The sequence below is a fragment of the Dermochelys coriacea genome, chromosome 16 (genome assembly GCF_009764565.3).
Source record: "Dermochelys coriacea isolate rDerCor1 chromosome 16, rDerCor1.pri.v4, whole genome shotgun sequence".
NCBI lineage: Eukaryota > Metazoa > Chordata > Testudines > Dermochelyidae > Dermochelys > Dermochelys coriacea.
The window spans coordinates 1,589,403-1,610,325 of record NC_050083.1 but is presented as its reverse complement, the minus strand read 5'-3'; the positions used below and the strand labels follow the sequence as shown (position 1 = coordinate 1,610,325).

Genomic DNA, 20,923 nt, shown 5'->3' with positions numbered 1-20,923 from the left:
CACTGCAATTAGACACTCATGGCTGGCCCATGCCAGCTGACGCTGGCTCGTGGGGCTCAAGCTGTGGGGCTGTTTCATTGCTATGTAGTCTGTCTGCAGCCCAGGCTTTAGGACCCTGCAAGGTGGGAGGGTCCCAGAGCTCAGGCTGCAGCCCAAGCCCGGAAGTCTACACTGTAATAAAACAGCTGCACATTCTGAGCCCCGCGCCCCGAGTCAGTGCTGTAGATTTTTCTTTGCAATGTATACAGACCTCTAGGGAACTGCATGCTTGTCCGCTGGCTGTTGATGTCCCAGCTGTAAGACACTGCAGCAGAGCATTTAAGCACCCAGAGTTAAAGGGCAGGCAGTAACACAACCTCTCACTGGTCTAAAGTTGAAACCCAAAATGTTACAGATGCATTAAATCCACTTCTAGTATGGATCCTAAGAGTGTCACCTGCCTCTCCACGCTGGCAGTCTCCATGATTTAACACAAGAGAACCTTGTGAGCCAGAAATTCAGATGGGGATGCTTCTCCTCTACATAAGAACATAAGAATGGCCATACTGGGTCAGACCAATAGTACATCTAGCCCAGTATCCTGACTTCTGACAGTGGCCAGTGCCAGATGCTTCAGAGGGAATAAACAGCACAGAACAATTTTGAGTGATCCATCCCATCATCCAGTCCCAACTTCTGGCAGTCAGATGCTTAGGGACACCTCAAGCGCGAGGTTGCATCCCTGACCATCTTGGCTAATAGCTCTTGATGGACCTATCCTCCATGAACTTACCTAATTATTTTTTGAGCTCAGTTATATTTCTGGCCTTCACAGCATCCTTGGCAATGAGTTCCATAGGCGTACTGCATGTTGTGTGAAGAAGTACTTCCTTTTGTTTCTTTTAAACCTGCTGCCTGTTAATTTCATTGGATGACCCCGGCTCTTCTGCTATGTGAAGGCGTAAATAACACTTCCCCAGTCACTTTCTCCACATCGTTCATAATTTTACTATCACATCCCCCTCTTAGTCATCTCTTGTCTAAGCTGAACAGCCACAGTCTTTTTAATCTCTGCTCATATGAAAGCTGTTCCATACCTCAAATCATTTTTGTTGCCCTTCTCTGTACCTTTTCCAATTCTAATCTATCTTTTTTGAAATGAGATGACCAGAACTGCACACAGCATTCAAGGTGTGGGTATACCAGGGATTTATACTGTCGCATTATGCTGGGATACAGCACAGATGTGCCTTTTACTGAAGGCAAGGTGAAGTCCAGGAGGAAATATGTACAGTGGAAAAGTCTGTGTTTTACTTTCCATCTGGTCTAGGGCTGCTGCAGGAAAAATTGCAGAAGTATTGCAAATGTTTTTATTTTAGTATATCATCAAGAGAGAGATTATAGTGCTATGCTTCAATTAGTAAATGCTCCTCATCTCAAGCCAAGTTAAACTCAACCAGTGTAAGGGACACATCCCAAAAGAAATCTACCAAAGAAAAGCCAACATGATGTGATCCTAAGGTACTATAATTACAAAAATGTCCATATTTTTAACAAAGCAGCCTATATGAAATTAGCCTTAAGGCTTTTCTTCCTGCTTTCTCCTCCTTTATACCCCCGCCCCAGCCTCATCGCTGCAGCCAAGATTTAAACAATACACATGGAAAAGCAGCTTTCAATCTGTTCCTGGAATGGCTAACTTAATGAGGCCACATGGCATCCCAGGGCACTCTGGAGGGAAGGGTTCGAAATACTTATTAATGCAGGCTGTACTGCTTTAAATAAATGTAAAAATATTTCAAAGTGGCTAGTGTGTCAGCTTCTTCCCCCCTGCTGCCCAAAGAAAAGAGCATCCATATTATTTAAAGAATGAAGCAGTTATGGAAAAATAGAGAGATCCATTTTCCTCTCCAAATTTAAATTTAAAGATTTATGGAAAATTACAAATCTCTTGCAAAAAGCAATATCAAAATGCTCAAAAAACTGTTGCCTAAACAAATACCTGTTTTTCCTGAGGTATATTTTCCAGATGGTAAGAAATCAAAGTTCATTGCAAATTACAACAGATTATAAACAGACTTGCATTCATCCTAAACTGCATATATTAAATGCGTTTGGCTCTACTGAGTTCAAATTCTATGTGACAGACTGAAGGAGATGCCAATCATGGGAAAACTCTACACGCGAACAGAAACATCAGGTTATTGCTTCCTTCTTGAGCAAAGCAGAAAGACATGCTCTCCCATTAGAGGGTGTAACAGACCCCAGTGTTTTGCACCCTTTTTCTCAGAAAAAGAAGTTACATCTATTCATAATTTACATTGTCCTCTATATTACCATAAATACTGAAGGCTACTGGTGCTGCTGATACCAGTAATACGAAAATTGCTTTTTCAAAAAAATTTGGTTCGATTGCTGAAAGAAGAAATTTGCCTTACCTGTAATGGCAGTAAGTATAATATCATATATGTAGTATGAGTTAGTTTTAAAATATGTAATAATACTTATGTTAAAATGCTATTAAAGTTGCAATTCAAGGATGCAAAAGTTGAGAAATATGCCTGCGCGACCTTAACCTTCATCCCTTGGGCATATGATATAGTCTTTAATTATATGATCACATATAATTTTTTCTACAGTCTTGCCTCATTCAGTGCACAAGCAGTAGCAGAACAAAATGCAATACGATTATTCTACACATGGTTCTCTTGCATCAGCAGAACCTACTGTATCGGCGACAAATGAAACAGAAATCTGGGTGGACTTTCTAAGGCAGGGGTTGGCAACCTTTGGCACCCAGCCCATCAGGGTAAAGCCGCTGGCGGGTCGGGCCAGTTTGTTTATCTGCAGCGTGCGCAGGCACGGAGCCCCACAGCTCCCAATGGTCGTGGTTTGCCGTTCCCAGCCAATGCTTCCTGCAGCTGCCAATGACCAGGAATGGCAAACCGTGGACAGTGGGAAGTGTGGGGCTCCGTGCCTGCGGACACTCCAGATAAACAAACCAGACCGGCCCGCCAGAAGCTTTACCCTGACGGGTTGGGTGCCAAAGGTTGCCAACCCCTGTTCTAAGGCTTAAGTCTCTTTCCAGTAAATGCTCTGAAACCTTTTCACGTTAACCCTGTGAATAAGGTCCTCCCCTGGAGAAGCATATGGGCTTGGGGACAATGTTGCCTCATCACCACCTGAAGAGTGTAGCACCAACTTATCTTTGCAAAAACTTGCAGAAGGTGCAATGTCACTAAGCTCACTCACTCTACAAGCTGCTCATCACAAAAATGACCTGTCATGTAAAAAGCTAGAGTCTGTTTTACAGTAGGGGTGTCGTTAAGCACACACAACAGCCAAAGTGATACATTAAAAACATTTTCAGAGTAGCAGCCGTGTTAGTCTGTATTCGCAAAAAGAAAAGGAGTACTTGTGGCACCTTAGAGACTAACGAATTTATTAGAGCATAAGCTTTCGTGAGCTACAGCTCACTTCATGCATTCATTCATGCATCCGATGAAGTGAGCTGTAGCTCACGAAAGCTTATGCTCTAATAAATTTGTTAGTCTCTAAGGTGCCACAAGTACTCCTTTTCTTATTAGAAACATTTAACTATCATCTATTGCACATAAATATCATTTTGACTATGGCTAAAAATTTTTGATTAGATCTGAATTTTTTAAAAATTAGGAAATATGTTTTATTAACCATCTGTGCATAACATGCTACAGAGCCTGTTTATGACCATTTTCACACATCTACAATTTTCCAGGATTATCGTTACTGTAGAAGAACAGTAATATTTGACAATCTCCATCCTCAGCTATATTTCACATATCGTATAAGCAAACAAGATTTTTTTTTAAAATGCACTTTCATACTCAATATACTTTGGACAGTGCTCTTACATAATTACTGTTTGACACCATCCAGAAACACTCAGAAGACCTCTCATTTGAACCTTGAATCACCAATACAAAAGGTTCACTGAAAAATGAAACACTAAACCAGAACTTTTAAATAGGCACTTAAATTAGGAAATCAGTTCTATAAAATATCTGAAAAGTCAATTTATTATTGATAAATGCAGGACTGCCAATTACAAAATTCACAGTCTCCAAATTGGAGGCATCTGTATTCCAAAGTTGCATCAAAACCCTGATTGCATTACTCTGGAATTTAACTCCTTAAGATGCAAACAGAAATACCCTTTGTTATTCTTTATAAATTGCAGCTAAGTGTTTAAAAATCTTATTTCTGAACAAAAATTCTGTACAGTAACTCCCCATTTAACGTTGTAGTTATGTTCCTGAAAAATGCAACTTTAAGTGAAACGATGTTAAACGAATCCAATTTTCTCATAAGATTTAATGTAAATGCGGGATGTTAGGTTCCAAGGAAATTTTTGGGGGGTAGACAAAAGGCATTATATACTGTACAGTACTGTACTGTACTGTGGTTGGGAAGTGCCCCTGGCTTACCCCACACAGGCACAGCCCGCTGCAGGCAAGGACACTAGAAGCACCTTCGCAGCAGCAGTGACAGCTTACCCGGAGAAGAACAGGCGCCGATTTTGCCAGGGGGATGCTTCAGGCCTGCCTCTTCCCGTCCCCGCTCCACTCCAGGCCAACCTCTTCCCACCCCCACTCCACTCCAGACCCACCTCTTCCCACCCCCACTCTACCTTCTCTCCGGAGCACACCGCATCCCCGCTCCTTCCCCCCACCCCAAAAGTCCTAAGCGCTGCCAAACAGCTGTTTGGAAGCACTTAGGACTTTCTGGGAGGGAGGGAGAGGAGTGGAGATGCGGCGCTTCCCTGCTCTTCCCCCTCCCTCCCAGCGCTTCCCTGCCGCCAAACAGCTGTTTGGTGGCTCTTAGGATTTTCTGGGAGAGAGAGGAAGGAGCGGAGCCGCAGTGCTTCCCTGCTCCTCCCCCTCCCTCCCAGAAAGTCCTAAGCACAGCCAAACAGCTGTTTGGTGGTGGGGGAAACACTTGGAGGAAGGGGGAGGAAGCAGAGAAGAGGAACTTGTGCAATACTCCCTTGTAAAGTCGCTGCTCTTCCACAAAATCTTACAAGCCGTGGACAGAGCAGACAGCCAAACGACATTATAAGGGAGCACTGCACAACTTTAAACGAGCATGTTCCCTAATTGAGCAGTGATGTAACTTTAAAACAACTACGATAAAGTTCCTCCTCTACCTTGGTGGGTCCTGCGCTTATTGGCAGATTTTGATTGCCTCAGATTCACAGTAGCCCTCAGTTTGGCCACTTTCGTGGCTCAAATTTGCCGTTCACTCACATAACTTCATCACTGGCCACTATGGGGAAAAAAAAGTAAAAACAATCCCCGCAGTTTCTGCTGATCCACCATGTGGGTCAGGGAACAGCTCAGAGACCTTACCTTCCGGTGGAACCTCCTGTGTTGGGTCTGGAGTTGGGAGATTTGGAGGGAACCCGGGCCCACCCTCTACCCCGGGTTCCAGCCCAGGGCTCTGTGGACTGCAGCTGTCCTGTGGAGAGGACAAAGAAGGTGTTGGGAGGAGGGCATGGGGAAGTAGCCCAGGGAGTTGTAGCTGTTGCGCAGCTGTCTAGAGTGCCTCCTGGAACAGCTGTGCCACAGCTACAACTCCCTGGGCTACTTCCCCATGGCCTCCTCCCAACACCTTCTTTGTTCTCACCACAAGACCTACATCCTGATGTCTGTTAATGCTTGTACTCCTCAGTCCTCCAGCAGCACGTCCTCTCACTCCCAACTCCTTATGTGCACACCTCACTAACTGGAGTGACAGCCTCTTAAAACAAGTGTCCTGATTAGCCTTAATTAATTCTAGCAGCTTCCCAATTGGCTACAGGTGTCCTAATTAGCCTGCCTGCCTTAATTAGTTCTAGAAAGTTTCTGAGTGTTCTAGAATAGTCCCTGTTATCTTACCCAGGGAAAAGGGACCTGCTTAACCTGGAACTAATGTATCTACCTTTGACCACTCTCTTGTAGCGATCTGCCCTGACTCTGCCACACAACGTTAAGTGGGAGGACGTTAAGTGAGGAGTTACTGTAAGAGCCTTATAAAGATGTCAAATATTTAGCTCTCAAGAGATTTAGCAATTGAACAGCAGCTCCTCAATAGTTCAAGTATCAGAGGGGTAGGCGTGTTAGTCTGGATCTGTAAAAGTGGCAAAGAGTCCTGTGGCCCCATTATGCTCTAATATGTCTGTTAGACTATAAGGTGCCACAGGACTCTTTGCCGTTTCAATAGTTCAAGTTTGGTTGCTCCCATTTTTTTTTTATCTGACGTTAAAAGGAACAGTAGCTGGTCGGTATCCCTCATGCATTTCACCCAGTTGAACAGCAGCACCTACTGGTAGTAATTATAACTTGGCTTATTCTCTGCAACCAATCACATCTCCAAATCATTTTCCTCCCCAGAATAAATCATTTATTCAGTGGACAATGCTGCAGCACTCTACCGAAGATGAATATCCACTGATGTAAATGGCGGTATGGTTCACTAGAGAAGTCACTCTATGCCTAGTCTGGTAAATGTTCTCTTGTACACTGCTACACTCTTTAAACATAAAAGCAGGCATCCACCCAAACAGCATATTGAGAAAATATCATGGAAAGGTAAAAAAAACAATTAATAGTTAAAAGTAATCAGGCTGATTATTAAGACAAAACAAAACATTCTCATTAGCTCCTTCTGAAATATCTAAACTACTGTGAGCAGTTTTTCTACAGAGAAAGTTTTTCACAATGAATAAAGAATTTGAAGTTAAAACTGACAACAAGCTTGTCTATTATCCAACAAAGAAAAATATCTCTTCTCTCAGTAATAATTATTTCCATGTGATGGGATCCAATATGAAACAAAAGGTTTTTTGGATGAAGAAAGCAGAGGTAGATGGTTTGCTGAGCAGGTAAGGAGCTTGAAGTACTCAAGGAAGATGTATGAATGTTCTCATGGCACTGTTAAAGAATAAATATCCTCAAAATCCACCATACACATATATAAAAAGAGAGTTACATGGCCAAAGGGAACAGAATAATTCTAATAAACTAACCACCGTAAAGACATGCTTTATTGGAGATTATTTTTTTAAGTGTTCATTTGCCCCCTTTCATACCTCACCATTCTTAGCTGCTGGAGTAACATAAACACAATATAGCACTTAAAAGCAATCATAAATCTAAACTAAAACAACGTAGAAAAAGAATGAATGCCACAGAATGAATGCCATCTCCTGTGCTCTCAAAAGATGCAAAATTTTTTCAAAGGTTTGTAAGTACTGATGCCTTACAGCGCAACAATATTTTAAAATCCTATGCAAATAAAACTTGGCCTACACTACAGACTTAAAAAAAAATGAGGAGTATTTGCGGCACCTTAGAGACTAATATTCATAGTAAATAGGCCCAATGGCCTGTGATGGGATGTTAGATGGGGTGGGAGCTGAGTTACTACAGATAATTCTTTCCTGGGTATCTGGCTGGTGAATCTTGCCCATATGCTCAGGGTTTAGCTGATCGCCATATTTGGGGTTGGGAAGGAATTTTCCCCCAGGGCAGATTGAAAGAGACCCTGGAGGTTTTTTGCCTTCCTCTGTAGCATGGGGCACGAGTCACTTGCTGGAGGATTCTCTGCTCCTTGAAGTCTTTAAACCACGATTTGAGGACTTCAATAGCTCAGACATAGGTGAGAGGTTTTTCGTAGGAGTGGGTGGGTGAGATTCTGTGGCCTGTGTTTTGCAGGAGGTCAGACTAAATGATCATAATGGTCCCTTCTGACTTTAATATCTATGAATCTATGAATTTTTTATAGTCTCTAAAGTGCCACAAGTACTCCTCGTTTTTTTTTGCTGATACAGACCAACACAGCTACCACTTTGACTACAGACTTATGTCAGTATAGCCATGTCGCTCAGGAGTGTGGAAAATCCACACCTTTGAGCAACACAGTATATACTGACCAAACTCCTGATGTAGACAGCACTGTGACAACAGGAGAAGCCCTCCCGTCGACATAGCTACCACTTCTTGGGGAAGTGGAGTACCTACAGCGACAGGCAAAGCCTTCCCATCCCCATGTGAAGCATTTTCATGAAGCGCTACATCAGTGCAACTACATCAGTGCAGCTGCGCTGTTGCAGCACTATATATGTAAACAAGCCCTAATTATAAAAATTCTGAATAAGCATCACTTTACAAAAATAAAGCATAACAGATAATACATGCTATACTCATCACATAATTTTAATAGTCATGTCCCCATGAGAAAAGAAGAGTACACAGCTCTGTTGAAAAAAGTTGTATGTTTGGAGTGGCCAGAGACGGCACTTGGCAATAGTATATGGCTGAGATTGGGGGCAAGGAGGTGGATTCTTACACCAACAAAAAAAATCCCATTGACTTCACTGGGCTTGAATTGGGCCTAAGGAAAGCTTAAACTAATGGTGTTCCTCCAAAACACATTTATTTCCACCTCAGCCAAACTGGGGAATAGGTAGAGGAATTTATTGTCTTAGTAGGGCTACAGCATTAATAATATTTAGCCTTATTTCTCACACCAGTGGATGTTACACCATCAGTACCTCCCCACTAGCTCTACTAAACTTTTACTGGTTTCAGAGTAGCATCCGTGTTAGTCTGTATTCGCAAAAAGAAAAGGAGTACTTGTGGCACCTTCGAGACTAACAATGCATCTGATGAAGTGGGCTGTAGCTCACGAAAGCTTATGCTCAAATAAATCTGTTAGTCTCTAAGGTGCCACAAGTAAACTTTTACTACTTCTTACACCCATGAAATGGAAGTAGAGTGAGACTGACTGCCTTCGTAAAAACAAAGTAGGATAATTCGTCTGGAAAACACCGAATATATTCAGCTGGCGTTTTTTGTGGGAAAGGGAAAGTTTTCATAGACATAAGTGCCAGCAAATGAGAAGGGGGAGAACGTTCCGCCTTTCACAAACATGCTTCCTGATGTACTGCTAAATGAAATCCCTCTCACCAGGTCTACCCGACACAAGGGGGAGATTTAACAGGCTGACACTGCAATCTCATTGTCACAACTATACATCATCTAGGGGTGCCACCTCCAAGGCACAGAAAAACCAGCTGATCTGTGGATGGGGCCAGGACCCAGGGCTGGGGGAAACCCCAGGGAGGAGTTCAACTCTCAGAAATGTATGCGAAATTTGGAGGGACTCTGGGGCAAGACTAGGGTGCCACTTCCCTATTGGTTGGTGTCTGTCCTTGGCACACTGCATGCACACAGTGCGGGACTCAGATGCCGGCCAGGTGACGGCAGAGCACCCTCACCTGTGACATCGCGCAGCCGGTAGTCAAAATCACTGTGTGAGTGACCTGCCTCAGATATAAACACGAGGCAAGTCAGGGAGCATATGCAGACCAATAGACACTATTTTCAAATTCTCCAGCTCTGGGCGCATGATAAGCATGCTTAACCCTCAGTAGGGATCATTATTTGAAGAAGACCCAACCAGCCCAGTCCAAAACTGGCCAGGTAGCAATGCTAACATCATCCTTGTTTAGGCCAATAGAAATGTGAAGGGGCATTGGGGTAAAAGACAACTCTGGCACAGTAAAGTCCCACAATTATTATAGGTAGGGATGGTAACATTGCCTATTATTAAGGTTGCACAACACTTCCCATTACAGGACTCTGTTTTCAATTGCTATAACTGTCTGGGCTGAATTATCCATGACAAGTATCATAGAATTCTGATATTGGAAGATGGAATTATGATATTTGACTTAGATGCCTCTGAGATGCAGTACTTCAGCCACCTGGACATCGAGGATTTTGAAGCCTTCTTTTCATTTGACATTGGATAATAAAACACAAACAAAATATTGGTCTCTGACCTGAGCTGTGGCGTGAATATATGCTTTGAGAGCTTTGCAGAGATCCAAAGCATGCCACGATTTCTCTTTGGAATGTGATGGATCTGAGCAGAAGGATGGAAGAACAATTTCCTGTGCTTATGGAGTCTGGAGTTAAGTTCTAGTATGAAAACAGGGTTGGTTCTAAATACCACCTTAGCCTTATGTTATGTGCAGTATGGAGGATCCAGAAAAAAAGCTCCCAACTCAGAGACCCTATGAACAGACAAGATTGCTATCAAAAAGGCCACTTTAATGGTTAGAAAGTAAAGAGTCTTCTTTATGAGTTGTTCAGATGAGAAGCAAGTAAGATTCCATAAAAAAGAATCTGATCCACATTCATAGAATATCAGGGTTTGAAAGGACCTCAAGAGGTCATCTAGTCCCTGCTCAAAGCAGGACCAATCCCCATCTAAACCATCCCAGCCAGGGCTTTGTCAAGCCTGTCCTTAAAAACCTCAAAGGAAGAAGATTCCACCACCTTCCTAGGTAACCCATTCCAGTGTTTCACCACCCTCCTAGTGAAAAAGGTTTTCCTAGCATCCAACCTAAACCTCCCCCACTGCAAATTGAGACCATTACTCCTTGTTCTGTCATCTGGTATCACTGAGAACAGTCTAGATCCATCCTCTTTGGAACCCCCTTTCAGATAGTTGAAAGCAGCTATCAAATCCCCCTTCATTCTTCTCTTCTGCAGACTAAACAATCCCAGTTCCCTCAGCCTCTCCTCAGAAGTCATGTGCTCCAGTCCCCTAATCATTTTTGTTGCCCTCCACTGGACTCTTCCTAATTTTTCCACATTCTTCTTGTAGTGTGGGGCCCAAAACTGGACACAGTACTCCAGATGAGGCCTCACCAATGTCGAATAAAGGGCAATGATCATGGCCCTCAATCTGCTGGTGATGCTCCTACTTATACAGTCCAAAATGGCGTTAGCTTTCTTGGCAACAAGGGCACACTGTTGATTAATATCCAGCTTCTCGTCCACTGTAACCCCAGGTCCTTTTCTGCAGAACTTCTGCCTAGCCATTCGGTCCCTAGTCTGTAGCGGTGCATAAGGTTCTTCCGTCCTAAGTGCAGGACTCTGCACTTGTCCTTGTTGAACCTCATCAGATTTCTTTTGGCTCAGTCCTCTCATTTGTCTAGGGCCCTCTGTATCCTATCCCTGCCCTCCAGTGTATCTACCACTCCTCCCAGTTTAGTGTCATCTGCAAACTTGCAGAGGATGCACTCCACGCCATCCTCCAGATCATTAAAGAAGATATTGAACAAAACCGGCCCCAGGACCGACCTCGTGCTGAACTTTTCTGGAAAAAATCAGCCACAATAGATCCGCTGTTTCCAAGAACAAAGTGTGGTTGGATGTTGATAGATGTTTGGGGGTGGGGGTGGGGGTGTGTGTGTGTTCCCTCTGGGTGCTGCCCTGTAAAGACAGCAAGTCAGCAGACTTCGAGGAAACCACCCAATGACTACAAGATCCATTAAGGAACAAAGGCACCCAACCAGGTTTATTGTCAATGAAGCACAGTACTAGTATCCCAAAGACTCTATCGGACCATGAATACATGTATGCCCATAACAATGGATCAGCTCAGTGAACAGCAGAACTTCCCATTCCTCCCTAGGCCAGACAAAGATACTCCCTCTGAGATGCATCTTTATCTTTATGCACCCCAATACAAACAAGTTAGTACTGCCGCTCTGACACAGTTAGTTACCTCCCCCTGATGTGGTTAGTTATCACCCCTCACCTTGTACATGTTGGTTCAATCAAAACATCTCTATTATGTACTGTCATCCTGACCTTATTTTTTAGGAGAGGTGAGTCTCAGCTTTGCCCAGTTGAGGGACGAGCTATGTGAAACCCGCAAAGCCGTAGAGACTGCTTTAAATAAGCAAAAGGCCAAGCGTAAGGGGATCATCGTTAAAGACATCCAGAGATGGCAAATTGAAGATATGGTAATGTTGCAAAAGCGGGGGAAGGCAGCCCACACTCTGGACACCAGGTGGGTGGGTCCATACACCATTGTGAGCTTCATCTTTAATCTACTTATGCATCTTACTGTTTCCTCATTAAATATCTGTAAATGTTTTAATCAGCCAGAAGGGTCGATTGGGCCTTGGCATCTGATGGATACTCTCCCAGAGTAGGAGGGGTGTCAAAGAAAGAACTAGAAAAGGTGGTGGGGCAATGCTGACTCTAGGAAGAGTGACAGGAGTGACTACTAAAAATAGCTGCCACCACATGGTGATTTCCATTTTAAGGATTTGCAAATCCAAGTTCTGATTTGCAGGAATACAAATGAGAAATTGCCACACTGATGTACAAATGAGTTCCAGAGCAAATATTATTCACAGCTACATTAAACAAATTGAAAAATATAAGATCTTCTACCCTTCTTAAAACCAAGATTTTAAAAGTAGCCAATTATTTGATTTACAAGATCTTGTCTAGCAACTTTTATCTAAAAGGGAATTTCTAGGAATTCCCACAAAGAAGTTATTCAAGCAACTAATTTGTGTAATTAGTGCACAAATGCCTATTTCTCACGCACAGCATTATGCAGAGGGTGGAGTCTACAGTGTATCTATATGCTTCTGGAATTCATAAGATACAAAATTGAAGAAACACACCAGGAGCTAAAATGAGTTTCTGAGAATAAAAACAGCTGTTAAAGAAACAAAAGCCAAAAATTCTTCCTGGCTGCTTGCTTGCCTTTTTTTTCTCCCCCCCCCCTTCAATTTAACTTAAAACAAAATGAAAAAAAACCTGTTTGGAACCCAACTCGTCTCTAACTAAAAATGTGGTGTCTAGCCTAAAAACAGAGGCTGCTGGACATTATGCCAATATGAACAGGATTCCCATGGACCTGTTGTTTCTCAAGCCCTTAATGTGGTTCAACTCAGACAAGTGGTTTTAGGATTCCCAGTTAAAAATCTGCAATCTACATCTGCAATTCATTGGAGTTCCTTAATTTTTTTTATTTGTTCAACCAACACCATGCAATCTGGTAATAACCAATTACTGATCCTGCAGGAGTCCCCACTTCCACTTCCTAAGAAGAGCTCCCTTGGCACTGGTAGTTAAGATGTGCATTTGATCAGTACTGGTTTGCCAGAATCAACAAACATTATCCGATAAAAGTAATGAAAATGCTTGGCAACCCAGGATACATAATTATGAGACACAGTCTAGGAATGGCAGGGACAGAACTTCTAGCTTCGTGTGTAGTATGAATCATTTCTCCCATTTCCTACAAGACTCTAGTCACATTACATTTAGGGGGGGCTCTTATGTTAAGAAGCTTATACAATTCTCTGTTTCAAACTGAGGTGGCTTAGAGCCAGTGGTTTTAATTTTATTTCAAAGAAAATGTAAAATTTTCATCTAACTGCTGGGAAGAAATTGCTGTGTTGGAAACAGCTGTGGGGTAAAACTTTCATTGAAATGTGCCAGAAATCAGGCACTCAGATGTCAGTGTTACTGGCTGCTGTACATCTAATCAGCTGGATGCAGTGCTAAGAACTAATGCCAGTCTTGCTAGTAAATCTCAACAATTGTTTGTGGGAGCTGGATAGGGTTTACTATTATTTAGTTCTTATAAAATACATTACATGATCAAAGTGCTGTAGCAAACAGAACCTTCACATCGTTCCTATGAGGCAGATAAATAATTATTAAAGTCCCTGCCCCATTAACCATTTCAATCTTCCATTGTAATGGGAACCAAATATATAACATTGTGCGAGTTAAAAGGTATGCATTGCAAATTATATATCTAAAATCAAAAATCCCACAAACTCATTTAAAAGAGATACCTGCACCGATTGGAGAATTAACCTTATTATTTTAGGCATTTTATAATGCTTATCCACTTATTATCCAAGTGAGTCAGCAGGAAACCTTGTCATGTAGTATATACTGTGTCTTTACTGCCCTGTCCATCCTATGTAGAAGGTAAGGTCGTTGGGGAAGAGACCATATCCTCCTCCATGTTTTGTCTAGTGCCACTGCTATGGTTAAATAAATTGTCGTAAGACTCATAACTAAATTACATTTGGAGATGGTGTAAAGGGTCCCAATAATCAAAAAAAACAAGCTATAGCAGACATTCCCTCCCCTTTGCCCCAATTCAGATCAAGTTGTACATTTATGAGGAATTTTTTTTAATTCCTTACATTGATCGTGCTGCCATCACTATTGACTTCCCTAGAGAGCTTCACTGTCCCAGCACACAATATAATCCCAACAAGAGTTCCAGCAATGGGACACAGTAAGCTCTACAGGGCAGGGATTGTGTTTTCTTATACCTCCGTATCGAACTTAACCTATTTAGGGCTCTACCATAATATAATGTTGACATCGAAGTATCTAGATACCTCTCATGTCCTTGACCCTTGACAATCTGGCTACAGACCTAATTTTGGCACAGAGGCTGCACAGTTTGTGTTGTCAAATGATCTCCTACTGACTATGGATAAAGTTCCAGTGTCCTTGCTAGCATCATTACATTTCTCAGCTGCCTTTTATATCACCAGTCATTAAGTGTTGCTGACTCATCTATGGACCGTGGATCGTACTTCCCCCCAGTGTCTTGGTTCTTTCCTCTTAGAAAGATCAGAATGGATAGCTGTGAGCAACTGCTGTTCTTCCCTGAAGGGTCTCCAGTCCAATATACTATTCTGTCACTCCTTCTGTTCCACATGTACATGGGGCTGCTAGGCGGGTTAGTAAGGAGACATGGGATGTAGTGATTTCTGTGGGCTGAAAACACCCAACTGTATGTGTCTAATTATCAAACTTGGACAACAATGCAGTTCAGAACTTCCGCCAGTTAAGACTGAGGCATGATTGAGAGCAAGCTGGCTGAAACTCAGCAAGACTGAGGTGAGGACGACAGGCTGGAGGAAATAGTCAGAGGAGATGGAGTACTTGTGGCACCTTAGGGACTAACAAATTTATATGAGCATAAGCTTTCGTGAGCTACAGCTCACTTCATCAGATGCATTCAGTGAAAATACAGTGGGGAGATTTATATACATAGAGAACATGAAACAAAGGGTGTTACCATACACACTGTAAAGAGAGTGATCACTTAAGGTGAGCTATTACCAGCAGGAGAGCAGGGCAGGGGGGGAACCTTTTGTAGTGATAATCAAGGTGGGCCATTTCCAGCAGTTGACAAGAACATGTGAGGAACAGTGGGGGGGGGGGGGGAGGATAAACATGGGGAAATAGTTTTACTTTGTGTAATGACTCATCCACTCCCAGTCTTTATTCAAGCCTAAGTTAATTGTATCCAGTTTGCAAATTAATTCCAATTCAGCAGTCTCTCCTTGGAGTCTGTTTTTGAAGTTTTTTTTGTTGAAGAATTGCAAATTTTAGGTCTGTAATCGAGTGACCAAAGAGATTGAAGTGTTCTCCGACTAGTTTTGGAATGTTATAGTTCTTGACGTCTGATTTGTGTCCATTTAGTCTTTTACGTAGAGACTGTCCAGTTTGACCAATGAACATGGCAGAGGGGCACTGTCGGCACATGATGGCATATATCACATTGGTAGATGTGCGATGAACGAGCCTCTGATAGTGTGGCTGATGCGATTAGGCCCTATGATGGTGTCCCCTGAATAGAAAAGTAATCCTTTTCTTTTTGCGAATACATACTAACACGGCTGCTACTCTGAAACCTGTCAGAGGAGATGGTGGCAGTATCAGCCCCTTTAACTGAGCCACTGTTTCTCCACTGGTCATGAAAATTCTCTATATAGGGATGATTTTAAATGGAACTGGTCAGGAATTTTCTGTCTGAATGATTTTCTAATAGAAAATGCAGTTTCTAAAAAATTGATGACCCCATCCTCCCTAGCTAGACTATACCTACCATAAAGAAAAGGAGTACTTGTGGCACCTTAGAGACTAACCAATTTATTTGAGCATAAGCTTTCGTGAGCTACAGCTCACTTCATCGGATGCTGTAGCTCACGAAAGCTTATGCTCAAATAAATTGGTTAGTCTCTAAGGTGCCACAAGTACTCCTTTTCTTTTTGCGAATACAGACTAACACGGCTGCCACTCTTATACCTACCATGATACACCCAGAATCATACAATTCCCCTGATGCACCATGCAGCTCAGTCAGCAGGGTCCGCTTTGCAGTATGAGAAATGTAGTCTTCCAGAGAAGCCAGCTCACAGGAGAGAAAGGGGGAAACAATGGGCTTTACAATGGAGGCTCAAACCACAACTCCTATAAGGAAGAGAAATGCAGCTTAATGATGATTTGCCCTGAAACAAAGAATTTTTGGCCAATTCAACAAAACAAAACGTTTCATTTCAATTGAAAATGCTGAAATATACTGACATTTCTGAATCAAAAACTTTTCAAATTTCTGTTCTGTGAAAAATCTCAGAATTTTATCTTTTCATCCTATTTCAGGATAAACACAAATGTTGAAATGTCAGTAATTCCCCCAAGATGGAAATTCAAAACTTCACTCAGATCTAATTTTAAATAAAAAAATAAGAATGGCCCAGCTAGCCCAGTATCCTGTTTTCCAACAGTGGCCAGTGCCATATGCTATAGAGGGAATGGATAGCACAGGGAAATTTTGAGTGATCCATTCCCTGTTGTCCAGTCCCAGATCTGGCAGTCAGAAGTTTAGGGGCACCCAGAGCATGGCATTGCATCTCTGACCATTGTTGCTAATAGCCATTGTGATGGGGCAAGGCCAGATGGTTATAGTAAAGTAGTGTGAGACAGATACATTAGCCTCAGGCTAAACAAATCCCTGTTACCAGGATAAGCAAATGGCAGTTGCTCCAGGTCGATTAAGACACCTGGGGCCAATTAAGATCCTTCCAGAAAGCAGGGAAGACAGCTAGGTTGATTGGGACACTTGAAGCCAATCAGGGGCTGGCTGAAACTAGTTAAAAGCCTCCCAGTTAAGTCAGGTGGCGTGTGTGTCAGGAGCTGGTGGAGGAAGCTGTGCTGTGGGAGAAAACTGAGCAGTACAAACCCTATCAGGCACATGGAAGGAGGTCCTGAGGTAAGGGTGACGTAGATATTGAGGAAGTGGGGGCTGCTGTGGGGAAGCAGTCCAGGGATTCGTACTCGTCCTGTTTCCAAAAAGTCAGCTACCAAGAGCTGCTACTATCAAGGTCCCTGAGCTGGAGCCCGGAGTAGAGGGCGGGCTTGGGCTTCCCCCTCCCCTCCCAATCCCTGAGACTGGGAGACAACAGAGACTGTGCGAGGGAGGATAGTTTCTCCTCACCTCCGTTGGTGGCTTATGATGAAAATGGCTCAGTAGACTGTGACCCTTGTCTCTAGAGAGAGAAGGGCTACGTGGAGGGTCACAGTGAGCTTCTGAGGCTAGCATAATCCGCCAGGAAGCGCGGGACCCACTGAGACAAGGTAGGAGCTTTGTCGCACCATAGATGCACCTATCATCCCTGAACTTATCTAATTCTGTTTTTCTGAACCAAGTTATAAAACCCGACTGCTGTTAGATGATCATATTAAAGCAGTTACCATAACAGCTTTTTCCAGCTGTATCTGACTAGAAGGATGTGACCTTTTCTTTTGTACGTCTTTCCCATATCATAGTCACTTCAAGATTATTTGATACACTATTATTTGACACACTACTGCAATACACTCTATATGGGGCTATACCTTAAAGCTGTAGCTCACGAAAGCTTATGCTCTAATAAATTTGTTAGTCTCTAAGGTGCCACAAGTACTCCTTTTCTTTTTGCGAATACAGACTAAAACGGCTGCTACTCTGAAACCTTAAAATTATTGGGAGACTGAAGCTGGTGCGGACTGCAGCATCTTGCTTATTGTGCAGAACATATCACAGGGAGTACATGGTACCAGTACTGAGATGAGCACTGGCTGCTATTGGTCTCCAGGCAGAGTTTAAGGCGCTGGTTATGACTCATAGAACTCTATATTGCCTGGAGATTACCTACTTGAGGGATCATTTTCTCCCTAACATACTGCATCAAGGAGTGTAAGTAATGAAAACAGCAATGAGATGTGGAGCAGAATTTGTATGTGAAGACAAGAAGTCTGAATATGATACAGACGAGAAGAGGATGGGTGACTTGACTAAACAAATTGGGGAGAAATTACTCTTTTCCAAGGACAAATATCTGAAATAGCAGCAAAGAAAATACTGAAAATGACTGGCTGAGCAAACTGCTATGGGTATAAATAGCTTTTTTCAGTTTACTCCACTGTGAAAAATATCCAGCAAACTGTAATGTTGAGTCCAATTAATCAAAGTACAGCAGGAGTGCCAACGGGTCTTTGTTTTGGTGGGTTCCTGTATGCTGTAACACATCGGAATACAATTTCAGCCTCTGATCTGATTGTAAGTATGTTGTGTACCTAGCACTTTGAAATCAGAACAGCTGTGTGAAAAGCATGTGAGGCCAAGAGCTTCCATTTCACTGGTTGCCTTATGGGAGTTGCCGCAACACCCAAGCAAACAAGATGGCAACAAACAGACACATTGTTTATCCTAGAGATTAGCCCAACATAAACCTGCACCCCTGTCCCATTTAAAATGCTCTTGCCCCCCTCATCTCAAAAGAATGGTTTGTCCCAACATGGGAGTCTATATCACATTGAATTTAATGGCCTCTCAATGCAATTCAGTCCACCACAGAAAGAGCAGGAAGGAGATTAACTTTACCCTGGAGAAGTTATTCACATTTAATATTTTCAAACAAGGTCTAAAACTTCATTTTGCTGTTCCAGGCTGGCACCAAAGCTCCGGGCTAGATAAAGGGTACGTCTCCAGTGAAATTAAAAACCTTGCGCTCTGGCTCTAGGACTCTGCGAGGTGGGAGGGTCCCAGAGCTTAGGCTGCAGCCCGAGCCTGGAAGTCTACACTGCAATTAAACAGCCCCACAGCCCGAGCCAGCTGACAAAGGCCAGCCACAGGTGTCTACTTTCAGTGTAAACATACCTACAGATACCAGTATCCAATATAATGAGCCCCTCTCTCTCAGACTAAAGGATCAAATAAATAAATCCATAAATCTGAGGCTATGTCTACACTACCATGGTAAGTCGGTCTAAGTTATGCAACTCCAGCTACATGAATAACGTAGCTGGAGTCGACATAGCTTAGGTCAATTTACTGCGGTGTCTACCTTGTGCTGGGTTGACAGGAGACGCTCTCCTGTTGACTTACCTTACTCTTCTCGTTCAGAGTGGAGTACCGGGGTCGACAAGAGAGCGATTTGGTGGGTCTTCACTAGACCCGCTAAAACTATCCCCAGTGCGTCGATCACCAAAGTGTCGATCCCCCGGTAGGATAGACATAGCTTGAGTCACTCCTTTATGCAGTTTGGGCTTCTGAACTTGTCCTCATGCAACAGGTGTTCAGCCAAGAAAGGTCCCCTCCTCAGGGCAAAGCTTCAAAAGGCTGAGGTCTTGAATAACCTGAGGGGGCACATTTGCCCCCTAGAGATTTCCTGAAACACCTGCTTAACTATGAAAGTCCATTCTTGTCTGGCCCATTGTTTCAAATAGTCCTTTGAAGCTCATAATGCTGCTCAGGGTTTACATTAGTCATGTCTCCCCTCCACAGACATTACATACACTCAATAATACATAAACATTTGCATTTTTAATACAATGAACTCCTAAGATATTTAAACTTAGTTCAATTAGGTCTGCCCAGGATATTGCAGTAAATGGCCATATGTCACACATTCCATATATTTAAATGTCTGGAAGCTGGTGGGCGAGCGTTGTCTATGGAGGGCACTGGATTCTCTAATTTGGTCCCCTTTGGGGTAGACCAGAGCCATGGTCTGTGGCACTTTAGGGTACTTTGAAAGGTTCATTTTCATGAAAGTAGATGTTTGTTTTTCTAGAACTCTCCTTTACTTTCCTCTGGCTTCTAAAATAGAAAAGAAACTGTAATGCTTTTTTAAAATCACAATGATCCCTCCTGGCCTTGGAATCTATATATCTATGAACATTTTGTACATGTGCCTTGAGACATATAAGTGAGCACATTTAAAACACAATTTCGTGACAAATAAATACATGTTGCTGCTAGCTTTGCCAAAATGTATGCACAGTTCTGAACTGGCAAATTGAACAGGCTTTCTGATTGAATGAAATTTGAACCTGGGTAGCGCTCTAAACTATTGGTGTGCATTCTCAATAACACAGACGTTTGGTTCAGAAGAAGGTTATCTTTATTTCCAAAGAAGGTTTTCCTGGCTCAGAGGTTGGTTGAGAAGCAGGAATGCAGAAAGGAAAGCCAGGTTGCAGCCACTAAAGAACTCTCTCCCCATACCCCACAATGTTAATTTTAGCACTAGTTGTTATTTAACAGATGGAGAAGGTTCAGTTGTTGATAGGATGCTAGCTATCATCAACCATTTTATCTTAGCAGCTATCCCTAACAGCATTTCTGTTGAACATCTGCTCCAGTCAAGGAAGAGAATGGTGAAAGCCTTTTGGATAGCATTAATACAAAGAGGGCACAGCTGTTGATCCTCTGTATATCTTTTTATTCTTCCTTTTACATCATTACCAGAAAGTTTGGAAAAGAGCCTTCAGCCACTGTTGTTGAGGAACATGCTCGTGCAGATTCCGCTAAAATGAATGCTTATGTTTCTAAAGGAGGTAATAAATGACAAATGAATAGGGGAGCTGTGGGTATGCCACCAACGTGGATTGTCATTTAAATACTTTCTAATTAAGAGAACAATGGAAGCATGTGTCTGGGAAGGACTTAGCAGAGCAAAATACTCTTAACCTTTCTCAGCTGTTTGGCGAAGGGCGCTCCAGAGAATTCTATAGAAAAGTGAAAAGAAAAGGAGTACTTGTGGCACCTTAGAGACTAACAAAGGTGCCACAAGTACTCCTTTTCTTTTTGCGAATACAGACTAACACGGCTGCTACTCTGAAACCTATAGAAAAGTGGGCAATGAGATAAACAGATTTCCAGGGGAAGCTGCACTAACATGTGCTAGTGGCACCCAGCAATACAGATAGGGAAGGAATAAACATTTCTGAAGCCCTGTGAATAA

The 20,923-nt window shown here is 42.7% G+C and overlaps 1 protein-coding gene across 9 annotated transcripts in view; it reads right to left on the bottom strand.

Annotated features, from left to right (window-relative positions):
* The window catches only part of EXD3 (exonuclease 3'-5' domain containing 3), a 585,677-nt gene that overhangs the window by 519,511 nt on the left and 45,243 nt on the right, over positions 1–20,923 (bottom strand). Inside the window, exon 3 of one of the 9 annotated variants that reach the window (XM_038374190.2) lies at positions 15,949–16,109. The exons of the other annotated variants lie outside the window; for them this stretch is intronic. The gene's annotated coding sequence lies outside the window, so the exon portion shown is untranslated. The remainder of the gene's footprint in view (positions 1–15,948; positions 16,110–20,923) is intronic. 9 annotated transcript variants of the gene reach the window in all.